Consider the following 13,282-nt stretch of genomic DNA (forward strand, 5'->3'; position numbering starts at 1 on the left):
TAAATATGACTTTATTTTTCCAACTGGTAGTTGAAAATCTTTTGTATCACCTAATGGATGCCTAGCTTTCCATTTTGAAACAAAGAAATCAAGTTATTGATAGCCCATCAGCAGTGTAGAGTCCCTGACCAGTTCAGAAATATATTTTACATAATTCTCATAATGCATATTTCTCATTTGAGTAGAGAAGTTTAATTATCAAATGGATCTAATGAGTTTTTGCATCATATTCGACTACTTTTTGCAAACACTCATCAACCACTCTCCATTATATGGTAACTCTCAGGGGTTTTCTCCAAAATGGAAAGTTAGAGTCATAGAATAATAGAATTGTAGGGACCTCCAAAGGTCATCTAGTTCAATTCTCCTGAAATGAACCTTGGACATCCACAGCTAGATCAGGTTGCCCACAGCCTGATCCAGCATCGCCTTGAAAGTCTCTGGGGACAGGACATCAACCACACCTGTGGGCAACCTGTGCCAGTGCCTCACCACTCTCACTGTAAAAGACTTCTTTTTTAAACTAACATAAATCTACCCTCTTTAAGCTTGAAACCATTTCCCCTTGTCCTATCACAACAGATCATGCTACAAAGTCTGTTCCCTTCTTCCCTATAGGTCCCCTTCAGACACTGAAAGGCCACTCACCAGAGCCTTCTCTTCTCCAGGCTGAACAGCCCCAGCTCTCTCAGCCTGTCCTTATAGGAGAGATGTTCCATCCCTTGGGTCATATTTGTGGCTGTTTTCTGGATGTGCTCCAGCAGGTCCATGTCTCTTCTGTACTGAGGACTCCACATTTGGATGCAGTACTCCAGGTGAGGCCTCACCAGCACAGAGTAGAAGGGGGAGAACTTGGTGAGAACTATTGGTGATAGGTGGATGGTTGGACTGGATGATCTTGTAGGTCTTTTCCAACCTTGGTATTTCTGTGATTCTGTGATTTGTGGCAGGATCAACTCTCTCGCCCTGCTGGCCACGCTTCTTTTAATTCAGCACAAGATACAGTTGGCTTTCTGAATTTCAAGGACACATGCTTGCTAACATCCAGCTTGCCATCCACCAGTTCCCCCAGGTCCTTTTCAGTAGGGCTGCACTCAATCCTTTCATTCCCCAGCTTGTATTGGTAGTGTATGTTGCCTCAACCCAGGTGCAAGACCTTGCACTTCTATTTGTTGATTTTCATGAAGTTCTCCTCGGTCCACTGCTCAAGCCTGTCTAGATCCCTCTAGATGGTATCCTGTCCCTTTGGTGTGTCAACTGCACCACACAGCTTGGTGTCATCAACTTGTAGCGCATATCAATATCTTGAAGATATCTAGTGAAATTCCTCATATCTTTATATCTTATAATATGATTTTTTATGCTGTTATTTTTTATGCTTCTTCTTTTAAAACTATCCTAAAGTGTACAACTGAACATTAGAGCGGAATGTAATCCAAATGACCTTAAAGCAGCAACTAATAGTGAAGGGAAACAGGTTACAAAACACTGTGCAAGCTCAGACTGACACAGACATGTTACTGTGCAAAGGCAATTGGATTCATTCTCGAGGAATACTTTCTGAAGATGGAGTTCCAAAGATGGGATACCAATCTGGTATCTGTAGAATGATACTCAGATATTACTCCATGGCCTTTCTGTGTCCCAAACCTGCATTGGAGATGGCACTGTGTGTCTCGTTTGGATGCCAAGCTGGAGTGAGGGGCCAGGAATGAGCCATGGCAATGTAGGGAAGAAGCCACAGACAGGCTGGGGTGGAAGGTGCCTTTGCTGCCCTACTGGCATAGAGGCAGGGTGCAGAGATTGGCAGCAATCAGGCCAGCCCTGGTTTGGAGGCCATGTTAGGTGATGGCTTGCTGTACCTGCACCTCAGCGCTGGCAGGAAACCTTCATCTCTGCAGAGTCAGAGGAGCACAGGGCCACACCTTCATCTCTGTGAGACAGTAGGGAAAGGAGTGCTGTGTAAAAGCTTGACTGCTGTCAACTGCCTGCTAATCATGGAGTCTTTTGTATACAATTTCTCAAAGGATTTGCTTCATTTTCTTTATGGCTGTAGAGAAAAGAGCAGTCTCCTGCCACACATGGATTTACTCCAAAACCATGGCCATTTTATCATTTCCTGTGTTTCTTAGGATTTATAGTGCTTTCAGGTGTCCCCATACTCTGTTTACCTCAGTCTCCATTTACACTGATGAGCAAAAGAGGTTACCGAGAGGATAGCTTTGCAATTGTTGCTCTTCCCAAGACTCACAGTCACTTGAAGGAGGGGTAGGTAATTTTTTCCATGTCTTTCTGCATTGCCTTAGTCTGGCTCACAAAGCCAGGAACCAGTCCAAGGCCAGGCTACAGTCTAGACGCCATGCTGCCATACTGTGAGACATGGCTGTGCTCAGGCCCTGCACTCCCTGGCAGCCATTCCTGCTGGGGTGTCAGTGACCAGGCCCCTCACTGGCCTTGCCACCAGACTGCCTACATGTGAGGCATCTTCTTGCAAGTGGAAGATTAACCACTGACTCTGTGTACTCAGGATTAGCTTCAAAGCCCTCTGAAACTGATGGGGATTTTTCTGCCTGCTTCAAAGGGTTCTGGATCATGAACACGCAGCGTGGACTGCAGTAGTTAATTTTTAAACTCTCATTATTTAAAAACTTCTTGTAATGTGTACTGGAGCGTATGGCTGGGGCCGAGCTTGCCAAAACAATTGACAAGGCACAGCTTAGTGGCTGGGACTAGGGATTTCTTTCTATTTATCCTTTTCTGCCACAAACATGCCTTTTAATCAGTCCTTGTAATCATTTACCTGTGTTTCCAACTGTCCTGAACATTTAATACTCATTTTTTCCTCTTGAGATAGCCCGTGCTATCATGGGGCCCAGTGATATTCTGAAATACTTAGAACTTCTTTGAACTGGCCTAAATTCCTTGGCTGGTCTGAGGTGCCTTCCATCCCCCACTTAACATCCCAGCTCCAAGCATAATTGAAAAAGAAAAAAGAAAATTTGAAAAGTAGTTTCTAAAGTAGTGAAAGTAAGCAAAGAATATTTTATTTCGAGAGCGAGAAATAAATAAACGTAATTCTGAATTGAACTGTGAAGTAGTCTCCCAAAGGAAATAGTAGAAATCAAATTGCTTGAATAATTTAAAACTAGACTGGACAAAACACTTAATAATATATGGCAGAAAGAAAGCCTGTCTTGGCAGGAGATGGAGTGGATGACATAATAGGTCTTTTCCCTCTCCAACCTTTATTATTTTATGGTTTATTACTGTAGATGACTCAATGTTAACAATGCTTGGTTTATTTTATTACAATTGCTTACTGCAGGACAGTGTATGGCCCTGTCATTATGCCATATTAATTATCTTCACAGAAAGTGAAAATTCCCTCGGGCTTCCCACAAGTTTATTTGTTAAAAGAAGTGTTAACTTTCTAGAGGATTTTTGCCTAATACATTAATATATTACATTCTGTACTTTTCCTCCCAAAGATATATATGAAATCTGAAGTAAGTGTACTCATAGAAAAGTTGTTTTAAAAGCAGCTAGGGAAGCTGTGGATTATCTATAAAAATCATATCAAAGTAGATACCACTATCACAAAAGGCAGGTGAACGTAGAACTTCTACAGTAAAGTTGCTGAGACTGCCCTACAAGAAGGACCATGAACTGGCACTTTAGCTATGTTTGGATTGCCTCAAAACAAGAGCACCAAAGCCCTGAACACTAAATCTACTAGCTAAGCATCTGCCAGTAGAGCATGTTGCCTCTGGCGAGCAATGATGGGCTTGTGAGACATAACCTCATTGCACTGGAGGAATGCTCATTTTGCAGATATAGTAGTTCAGGGTTGAAGGCAGCATCCACGTGGACATGACTGTAATGGGTGCCAAGGAGAGTAAGGCTGCTCCCAGTCCCGTGGACAGGACTGTGTGCTGCATCCCCCATCACCAGAAAGGCACTGGAGGCCACTAGGCAGTGTTTATGTCTGAAATACTGTACTGTGCAAGTGTCTCTGTGCAAATTAGAAGAATGTCAAAGCCACAGGTCAACTCTGTAGATCATCCTAAAAAAGTATGATACGTATGTCACGCATATCTCTCATGCTTTTTGTATCATCTCATGTTATAGCAAAATTCTTTGTGGAGTGTTTTCAAAATCATTGCAATTGTTTTTGTACCATGAAGCTCAAAGCCAACTTTGTCCAAATTACCACAGTGCAACATCACAGAGCTCTGTGAGACAGAGAGAGAAATACATTTTCCATTGCTTCCAATGTGGAGTCCAGATAAAATAGTATACACACAGGATCTTTAGAAGTGTTTATAAATAACATTAACAGTCACTGGCACTTGTTGTTCTGTCTTAGTTGGCAATAAGGGGACTTCACACCTGCTAGTACTACTCCATACTGAGAAGCTCTTGGGCAGAAATACTCCACTGTAGTTTTAGGAAGTTTTTATTGTACACTGGGTAAGTCAGAGGAGAACCTTCTAGGTGAAGACTGGACACGAACCAAGAATTACATAACTATTACATTAATCATAAAATCTATACTATTAACAGTGCAGATGAACACTGATCGGAGAAACAGAAGTGGCTTAAATACAACAAAGCCTTCCTTGGGTGAGGGAATGAACTAGATGAACTCTGAGAGCCTTGAAGGAGAGAAAAGGAAAAGATCCAGTTAAAAGAGGGGTGAGAGGTGAGACATGAGATAGAAGAATGATACAGTGTCTTCTACATATTTCTTCCCCATAAAAGAAGCAGGCTGGCAGAAAGAGAATTATAAGCTAGAGGTGGGAAAATCTTCTAATGGTAGAAATACTCATGAATTGAAATATTAGAATATTAGCTGGAATATATTCTGCATAGGTACTATGAAGCTCTTCAGTGAATGTGAGACAAGTGTACATTTAGAATGATTTAGGTACATATGGTATTGCCAAAGTACACCTGGTGCTTTTTTTACATCCCTTTCAGCCCTGCTATTTATGGACTTTTGAATCACAAGAGAACCCATGGATGGAGAGAAAAATTCTGAGGTTACTGACAAAAGTGCTCATGAGACAGCTGTAGAAAAGACATTCATATACTTATGCATAATATTGTTAAGCTTGTGCCTTTGTCATACTATCTAAAAAAGACAGAGATCATCATTTTGGAGCCATTACAAAATGTTTCAGTTGTCATGTTGGCCTTGTAACCCAGAGCACCCACAAGATGGAAGTTCCAGAAAGGTTAATTCACGGAGACACTGAGAATTCTGCAGCAGTCCTGGCTGGGAGATCCAAAAGCTCCTGGGATGTGTACTTTGCTTTCCTTGAAGAGAGAGCAGACAAGGACATGCTTAGCAGAGGAATGGAGATGCCAGCAAAAATGAATTGTCATTACCTTGCCAGTTCAGTGTCTGTTTAAATGTATACTTTCCAAACATTTCACAAGTTCTCTTCTTTGCACCACCAGCAAAAGATTTTGTCAGTGTTTTTTGACCATGTTACTGAATACAGGGCTTGTGGCATTCCAGATACAAATGACCTAAAACATTCCATATTAATATCTGGATTACCAGAAGGAAAGATGCTCTTATCCTCTCAGTTATTTCTGCACCATAAACCCTGAATGTAGCTTTAGATTATCTGAATTTCACATCTACATGTGAAATGCCTGAAATGGTCTGAAGAGAATCAGTAACAGATATGCTTTCATTGCTCATCTCATTCAACTGTATTCTCAGAAGATCCAAATGGAAATGTAACACTGCTTACAGTGGAGATGGAAAATACCAGCTATGTGTTTGGATGATAAAACTGATTTTGCCATTGCTGAAGGCTGTTTGCTGCTTCTTTTTAAAGTTTGTATCACATTTTTTGTGAAAGCCAACAATACAGTGGTAACTGTTGTACTGAGAACAAGCTTTTTTTTTTTGTATTTGTTTATTTGGGAGGGTGGAGGAGAGCTGTTGTTTTGTTGGCTTTTTTCCCCCCTTATTTATAAATTTTCTTACTTTATTGCTCTCCTCTTGGTTCCCTGTGTTCTCTCACTGGAAAGCATACCACAAATAGCTGAATACAAACTATTCCCTCCTCAGAGCTGTCACTCTTTACCAGATACCAACAAGCATAATTTCCATAGTGATGAACTTCAAAAAATGAGTGTAACCACCCCCCAGAATGCTGTCCATTTGCTGCTATGCCATGTATGTTCCCTGCAACCCTGTGAGTATTTACTCAGCGGCTGCTTTTACAGCTAAGAGTGAGATATTTGGAGAGCTTCTTGGTGGCACAAACCACTTGGAACAGCGTCACTCTTATTTTCCATATCTCGTGTTTCTTCCCTACACCCACAAATATGATTGCAATACTAAACTCTCTTTAAAGCTGCACTGTGCAAAATAATTTGGCTGTTCATATTCCATTTAATAGCCTATTAATAGCAACAAATTTAACTGGGATTCTCATGGAATTTAAAGTTCACGCTTGTCCTTCTGTTTTGTTTTATTGTGATTTTTTTTTTTTTTTTTGACTTTTACAGTGAGAAATCAGATTGCACCAAATTCAGTACGAAGATATGTGAAGTAGTCCTCTGGAAATGATCAGAGTGCCCCTTTGCTGTTGTGGAGGAGAGCGATGGAAGGATGGAAGAGCTGGAACTCATCAGAGGCAGCTAACCTTTCTTAGCGATACACCAGAACTCCTCACGGGGCCAGGAATTGCATGCAGACACTCAAGGGAAACTGAATATGAGTCACAAGCTGAATATGTCCATGGCTCCTGGGAATGACAGTGTACCAGCCTGGGGGGAACCCAGTGAACCTGGGGGAATGGCAGTGAACCATTGCTGGGGGACAAGTGTCTCCATCTACTGCCTCAGCAGCCTCTGATGGCTTTCTCCTGGAGATGGGGTTTGGATAAGGTGGTAACAGTATGGTGATGCAGGCTTAATCCATGGTCTGCAGTTGAGCTGTTTGCAACAGGTTGATCAGGTTCGATTTATACAGCAATAAGCCTCTGATTCTCTGATCTGCTCTTAAAAGTGAAGTGATAAGAAGGGCTAACACCAAAAGTTGTCTGTGGTAGACTTTTTAGTTTAGAAGTTGGAGCAAATTGCTTTGACTGCTGTGGAGTTGAATAAGGGACGCCCAACCATAGCATTTAAAACAAAATGCAAAAACAATCCATGTTTCAGCGCAGTGTAAATCAAATCAAATCAGAACTGGGCTAAGGCTGAAGTTGTATAATTTCAAAAGTTGGCAGACATATGCTATTCATGGAGAAGGGTGTGCATCGCTTGGCTTCAGGGTGAAAAAAACAACCCTCAATAACATTCAAGTAATAGTAGAAGCACAAATTATGAGAGACTGAGAATTAATCATTTCCAGGATTGCTGCAAGGGCATGTGCCATGTGCTAAGGTTTCTAGCAGAGACTGATGGAATTCCTCTCCATGTTATCATGCATGGTGTGGTCTGGAAAAGATTTGGAGAGATGCTATTGCAAGTTAGGGGTATTTGGCTGAAGAAATTAGTAGGAGGGAGTTCAAAATTGTCTGATTGGCAAGCTACAGCCAAATTGTCAACAAAGGAAACAAAACTCAATAAACAACAGTCTGCAGTCCTCTTTGTAATCTGAAGGGAAAAGAGGTAAAAACTGAAAAGATGAAACAAGAATAAAGGATTGACTCACAGAGACTTACAAAACAGATTGAGATGGAAGGCCTGGAAATTTAAATTCAAAACACTGCTTGACAGTAAACGTTCTGAAGTTAAGTTGCATACTCATTTTATAATTACAATTCTCCTTTCTTTTACCGTAATTAACCCTCCCATATCTTTATATATTTAGATATAAAATTATCATAGAATGGTTTGGGTTGGAGAGGGCCTTCGAGATTATCAATTTCTGATCCCCCTGTTATGGGCAGGGGCACCACTCACTAGACCAGGATGCCCAAAGCCCTTTCCAACCTGCCCTTTAATACTGCCATGGATGGGGCATCCCCAGCAACGCAGCAAACTGTTCCCATGTCTCACCACCCTCATTATAAAAATTTCTTCCTTACATACAATCTTATACCTGTTCCTTCTATTTAGAAGTGTGTGAAAGAAAGGAACCAAGGAAAAAATTGTCTTAATATAATGATGACTGACAAAATATTTCTCCAAGCTTTATATAATGATCAAACTTTCCAGTAACATAGGGTGGATCTGTATTCATTTCACATCATTACCACATTATCTACTGCTTCCAAAGGATGCTAAATGAATATTGGAAATAGGAATTCTTTTCCAACTTATTATTTCCTAAGCAGAAAATATTTCCCACAACTAATTTTGAATGTAAGCCCATTTATTGTTAACCAAATGCCTTCTGGTTATTGTTAACCAGATGCCTTCAGCCCTAACATTTAATCAAAATAAGATATCAGTTTAGATAAAATTAGTATAAAACACATATCTTGGGTTTTAATCAATTAATTATTAACAGGAAAGACACTGATCTTCCCAAATAAATTGGTACTTGTAGGTCAAACATTGATGTCAGTAGTACAGCACCACAAAGAATGCCTTGGATAACTCCCATGGTGTCTGTTGAGTCATTTTAAACTAAATTTTGGGGAAGGTACTATGTTCATTCACAAGCTATAAAAACAGTTACCTGTTCTATAGGAAGAAACTGTTTTTCCAAGCATGTAGAGCATGGTTAGAATCATAGAATCCTTAGAGTTGGGAGGGGCCTTTAAAGGTCATCTAATCCAACTCCCCTGCAATGGACAGGGACATCCACAACTAGATCAGGTTGCTCAGAGCTTGCTTTGAAAGTCTCTTGAGGCAGAGCATCTTCCACATCTTTGGCCAGAGAGGTGATGCTCTGGAATTAAAAGCAACAAGATGATTGCACGGGAGCAAGTGAAATCAGCAGGATGGGGCCAAAGACATGAATTAGGTCAAACTATCTGCATGCCTTCACTGTGCAACCTACTGGTAGCATGTGCCGTTAATCTATCATCTCTTGCCAGTAATGGCCCCGCAGGGAAGGAAGGGCCTGGTACTTTTGAGTACTGTTTTGTTTGTTCTGGAACTCTCAGTCTTTGCTGTAGTTCTGAAGGTACAAACTTTATCAGTGTTGCAGTTTAGCTGCCTTCAAGACTCTATATGATAACAAGTCTTCCAGTTTGCAATGTTTTTCTCTTATACTTTCAAGTTTATCCTGCCACATTTAAAACAACATATGAAATACATCTTCAGGCTTTAGCCAGGCATTCCAGACACTCCCTTCCACTTTACTTCAATCACCTTTTACATAAATCACAGAATCACAGAATATCCTGAGTTGGAAAGGACTCGCAAAGATCATCAGATTCTGAATGTTACAGTAAAGTTTTGTATTGCTATAATTAAATAATTTGGTCATCACCTTTCTCTGCAAAGCAATTGCATAGTAGGAGATCTCACTCTAGTTCCTGTAATGAGGATTTCATATAAGGACTGAAATGAGCAAGTGCTCTATTCTACAGCAATCACTGATGCTGTTTGGAAAAAGAAATCATGGGGATATTCCAAAATGTCCACTGTGGCTGAGTGCATGTATGTTCGTTTAAAATAAAACCAAAAAATTCTAAAACCTTTGAGAAAATGTAACAGCATCAAAATATCTCTTTTGAAATCAGCAGGGAGCAGGGAGATTTTCACAGAGGGGGCTGATAGGAATCCTACTTGTAAAGCAATGTTCTGCTTGCTTTGGAGCAGACTTCCTATGATTCCAAAGATAATGGCAGAACCAGATAGGCCTCTGTGAAATGTTCCACTTTTAGCCAAATAACATATTAAAATGACTTTGTCATCACAAATATTCTAACATGACTTATTTTCCTTATGTTACTGCCCTTGTTGGCTGCTCGAACCATAATCAGTTATGGTTCAGTATTTTAATGACCTAATCAAAGACCTATCTCATCTTTTAGAGGTGTGAGTCTCCTTTGTATGCTCTTCTATGCCCACTCACTTCTTCTGTTGAACTTTAAGGGGAAAAAAAATGTTTTATGTATTTAAACTTCCATGAAAACTGTTAGTATTCAATGCTTAGAAGAAGCACAGTGTCAAAATGCACAGCAGAGCCACATATTTCCATTAAGAAGCTTTATGGAAAATTAACATTAGCCACAAAATCTTGTTATACAGAAGTATGTAAGAATTCTGAAAAGCTACTAAGAATACTTGAGAGAAAATTATTTATACTTCTTGGTTTTGATTGTGCAAACTTGAGCTTTTGTTGTTGTTTTGTGGGGTTGGTTTTTGTTTTGTTTTTCTGTGTGTGTGTAGTTTTATTTTGCTTTATCTGTTCTGTGAGTTAGGTATCCAGACACATAAATGCTTCCCAGTATATTGGAAATGTGATACAGAATAAATTTCATAGTGCACTTGTGCATTAAAATGGTAAAACTAAGGATGACATTTCAAACAGGCAGACAGATGTTGTAATTAATGAACTCCCTTCCAAAACCAAAAGTAACAAAAGATTTGAAATCAGTGAAATTGCACAGTTCATAGCTTCAAGGCAATTCAGTCTGAGTAAGTGAAGCAAGGACTGAGCAGTATGGATGCTAGACCTTCCCTTTGGCATGTTTCAGGTATTGGAGCTGGCTTGCAGTCCTTACTTCTAACACAAGCCAGAGCAATTCAAGTCAGCCTATGACGCTCAGTGCATTTCAGGTGTGAATGGGGACCTTATTCAACTTTCTAAGAAACCTATTTGAACGCTTTTTCTTCTTAGGAGGGGGTACAACTTTTTACACGGGGGGATAGTCATAGGACTGAGACAGGGGAGGTTTAGGTTTTCACACAGAGGGTGATAATACACTGGAACAGGTTGCCCAAGGAGGTTGTGGATGCCCCATCCCTGGAGGCAGTCAAGGCCAGGCTGGATGTGGCTTGGGCAGCCTGGTCTGGTGGTTGGCAACCAACCCTGCAAATAGCAGGGGGATTGAAACTAGATGATCATTGTGGTCCTTTTCAACCCAAGCCATTCTATGAGATGTGCTACTTTTGCAAAGTATTTCAGGTATGGCATATCTGTTTTGAAATCACAGTCCAGAATTTCTAAGTGAATAAACAGTAAAAAACTCTAACAAAGTTCTCCTTCTTTAGCAAACATTTGCTAATGGATTTCACAATAACAATTCATATTTCCAGGATAAGATCACATGCAAACTGAACATTCTATATTCTGTGTGGGAAAACCAACAATTTTCTATCTTCATCAAGAATGAGTTGAATCCAAACTTTTTTGGTGTAGTTGTTAAATTATACTACATGTTATATGTATACTACACGTGTTGACAGATCTGGACTTCTCTCAGAATGCTATTGATATGGATGGCTGTATAACTTCTGATGCTGGCATACTTCTGAACAGCGCTGTTTATCTGTTTTTAGAGACAACTCTGTGACTGATTGTTTCATTTTATGGACAGGATGTATTCATTTTACTAGCTTGTATGCGTAATGTGGCAGGATATCAAAATGACTATCTGGATAACTGAGACAAATGGGAAAACTGAGTTGTTTGACTGTTCTAAACTCTGGGAATGGTTTAAAAAATATTTCTTCTGGCTTTGTTCACTCTCTGATTCCATTCACTGCCTTCTTTCCTTTTGTCTGGGCAGCACCATTTTTCTAGGCAGGAGTTAATACATAGCCCAAGAAGCTTTTTAGCCAGTCAGTCTCTCTGCAAAACCTATATGCAGCCAAGTGAGGTCTCAGGAGCAAATGTGAAGTTGTTTCCAGCTAGTTCTTTGAATATACCTCAGTTTAAAATAGTAATCATGTTAAACAATCTTTTTGTACTTCTATGCAAAAGAATTTCTAGTTAAGCTCATTTTTTAACAACAGGAGAAAATTGTGGTGAATCCCATGATCAAAGCAAAACCCATTACAATGTTGCTCATTGTTAAGTTCTGATTAACTAGCACTCTATTGCTGACTCACTTTCTTTCAAGCATGTGCAAATATTTAGTTTATTTCATTTTCTGGAGCACGTTCTGTAGAGCCCATTGATATAGTATCCAAGCAAATTTTCAACATCAACAATAATATTTCCAGCACACTGGAGCTTTTATGACATTCTTCTTTTAAGGGTCTCAGACTGCTCAGCTTCACCACCTTAGAATTCACATGAAGCATCTAAGTGCTATTCTGTTTATTTCCTGAGTAAGAACACTGAGACATAGCTCTGTGAAATCTCCTACTGCAGGTCTGTGGCTGCAAGGTAAATCAGAAATAGAACAAAAAAACTGAGAATATTCTAGGCAGAGCTGAGGTCAGCCATCCTTGTGAAGATACAGCTTCATGAGACCTATTTATGGCCACATATTTGATGCTGCCAAAAGTAAAACAACTGGAATAAAATTTTTAAAAACCAGTTAATCTAATGGAGGTTTTCCAGAAGTTCGGTGATATCTGTGAATAAATTTAAAAGAAGCACAATGCTTAGCCTTTGTTAAGAAATTCTTAATTGTTGCTGAGAATGAGATTGAGAAGATTGAAACTGGCTAGTTAAGGGGACTGTGAACCAAGGGAAAGGATAAGCCAGAACCCATCTGTTTACTGAGCATCAGCTATTGTTCAAAAGTCTGTCCTCTTTGGGCTTGAGCAATCACTCGTCTTTTCCTTGAAAACCCACATTTAAGGAACAAGGCTTCTCTGGGCTGGCTATACTCTGGAGCTCACCCTTGATGAGGGTGTTGAAAATAGCATGTCACACTCTGGCTTGAGTAATAAAGCAGACGCCTAGAATCTTTTGTTTACTTTATGCTCTTCAGTAAACTTTCACAGGCTGCAAGATACTCCTTCACACAAACCTTCCTTAGAGAAGGAAGGACAAGTCTTTTAAAGTCAAATTAGCTCCCAGGTCCCTCGGTCACCAAGCTTGCACACCATGACCATGAAGTCTCTCCTCTTCCAGTTTTCTGCAGCCCTTTACTCTGCTTTTCCATTTCTTTTAGCTGCCTTGTCTCCAACGTTTTGTCTTAACAAAGGGTCATTGTATTTAGGCTTCAACAGGATTCCTGATTTTTCCAGAATGCTGAAATTCAGGGAATAAGCTTGCCACTGCTGCCTGATTCTAAGAACTGGAAGTGATTGTTCCTCTCAGTTCTGCCCTTCTGAGGCCTCATCTGGAGTACTGCATCCAGGTCTGGGGCCCCCCATACAGGAAAGATGTGGAGCTGTTGGAGGGGGTCCAAAGGAGGGCCATGAAGATATCAGAGGGCTGGAGCACCTCCCCTAC

This window comes from Phasianus colchicus, chromosome 1, assembly GCF_987193195.1.
Source record: "Phasianus colchicus chromosome 1, bPhaCol1.hap1.1, whole genome shotgun sequence".
Classification (NCBI taxonomy): domain Eukaryota; kingdom Metazoa; phylum Chordata; class Aves; order Galliformes; family Phasianidae; genus Phasianus; species Phasianus colchicus.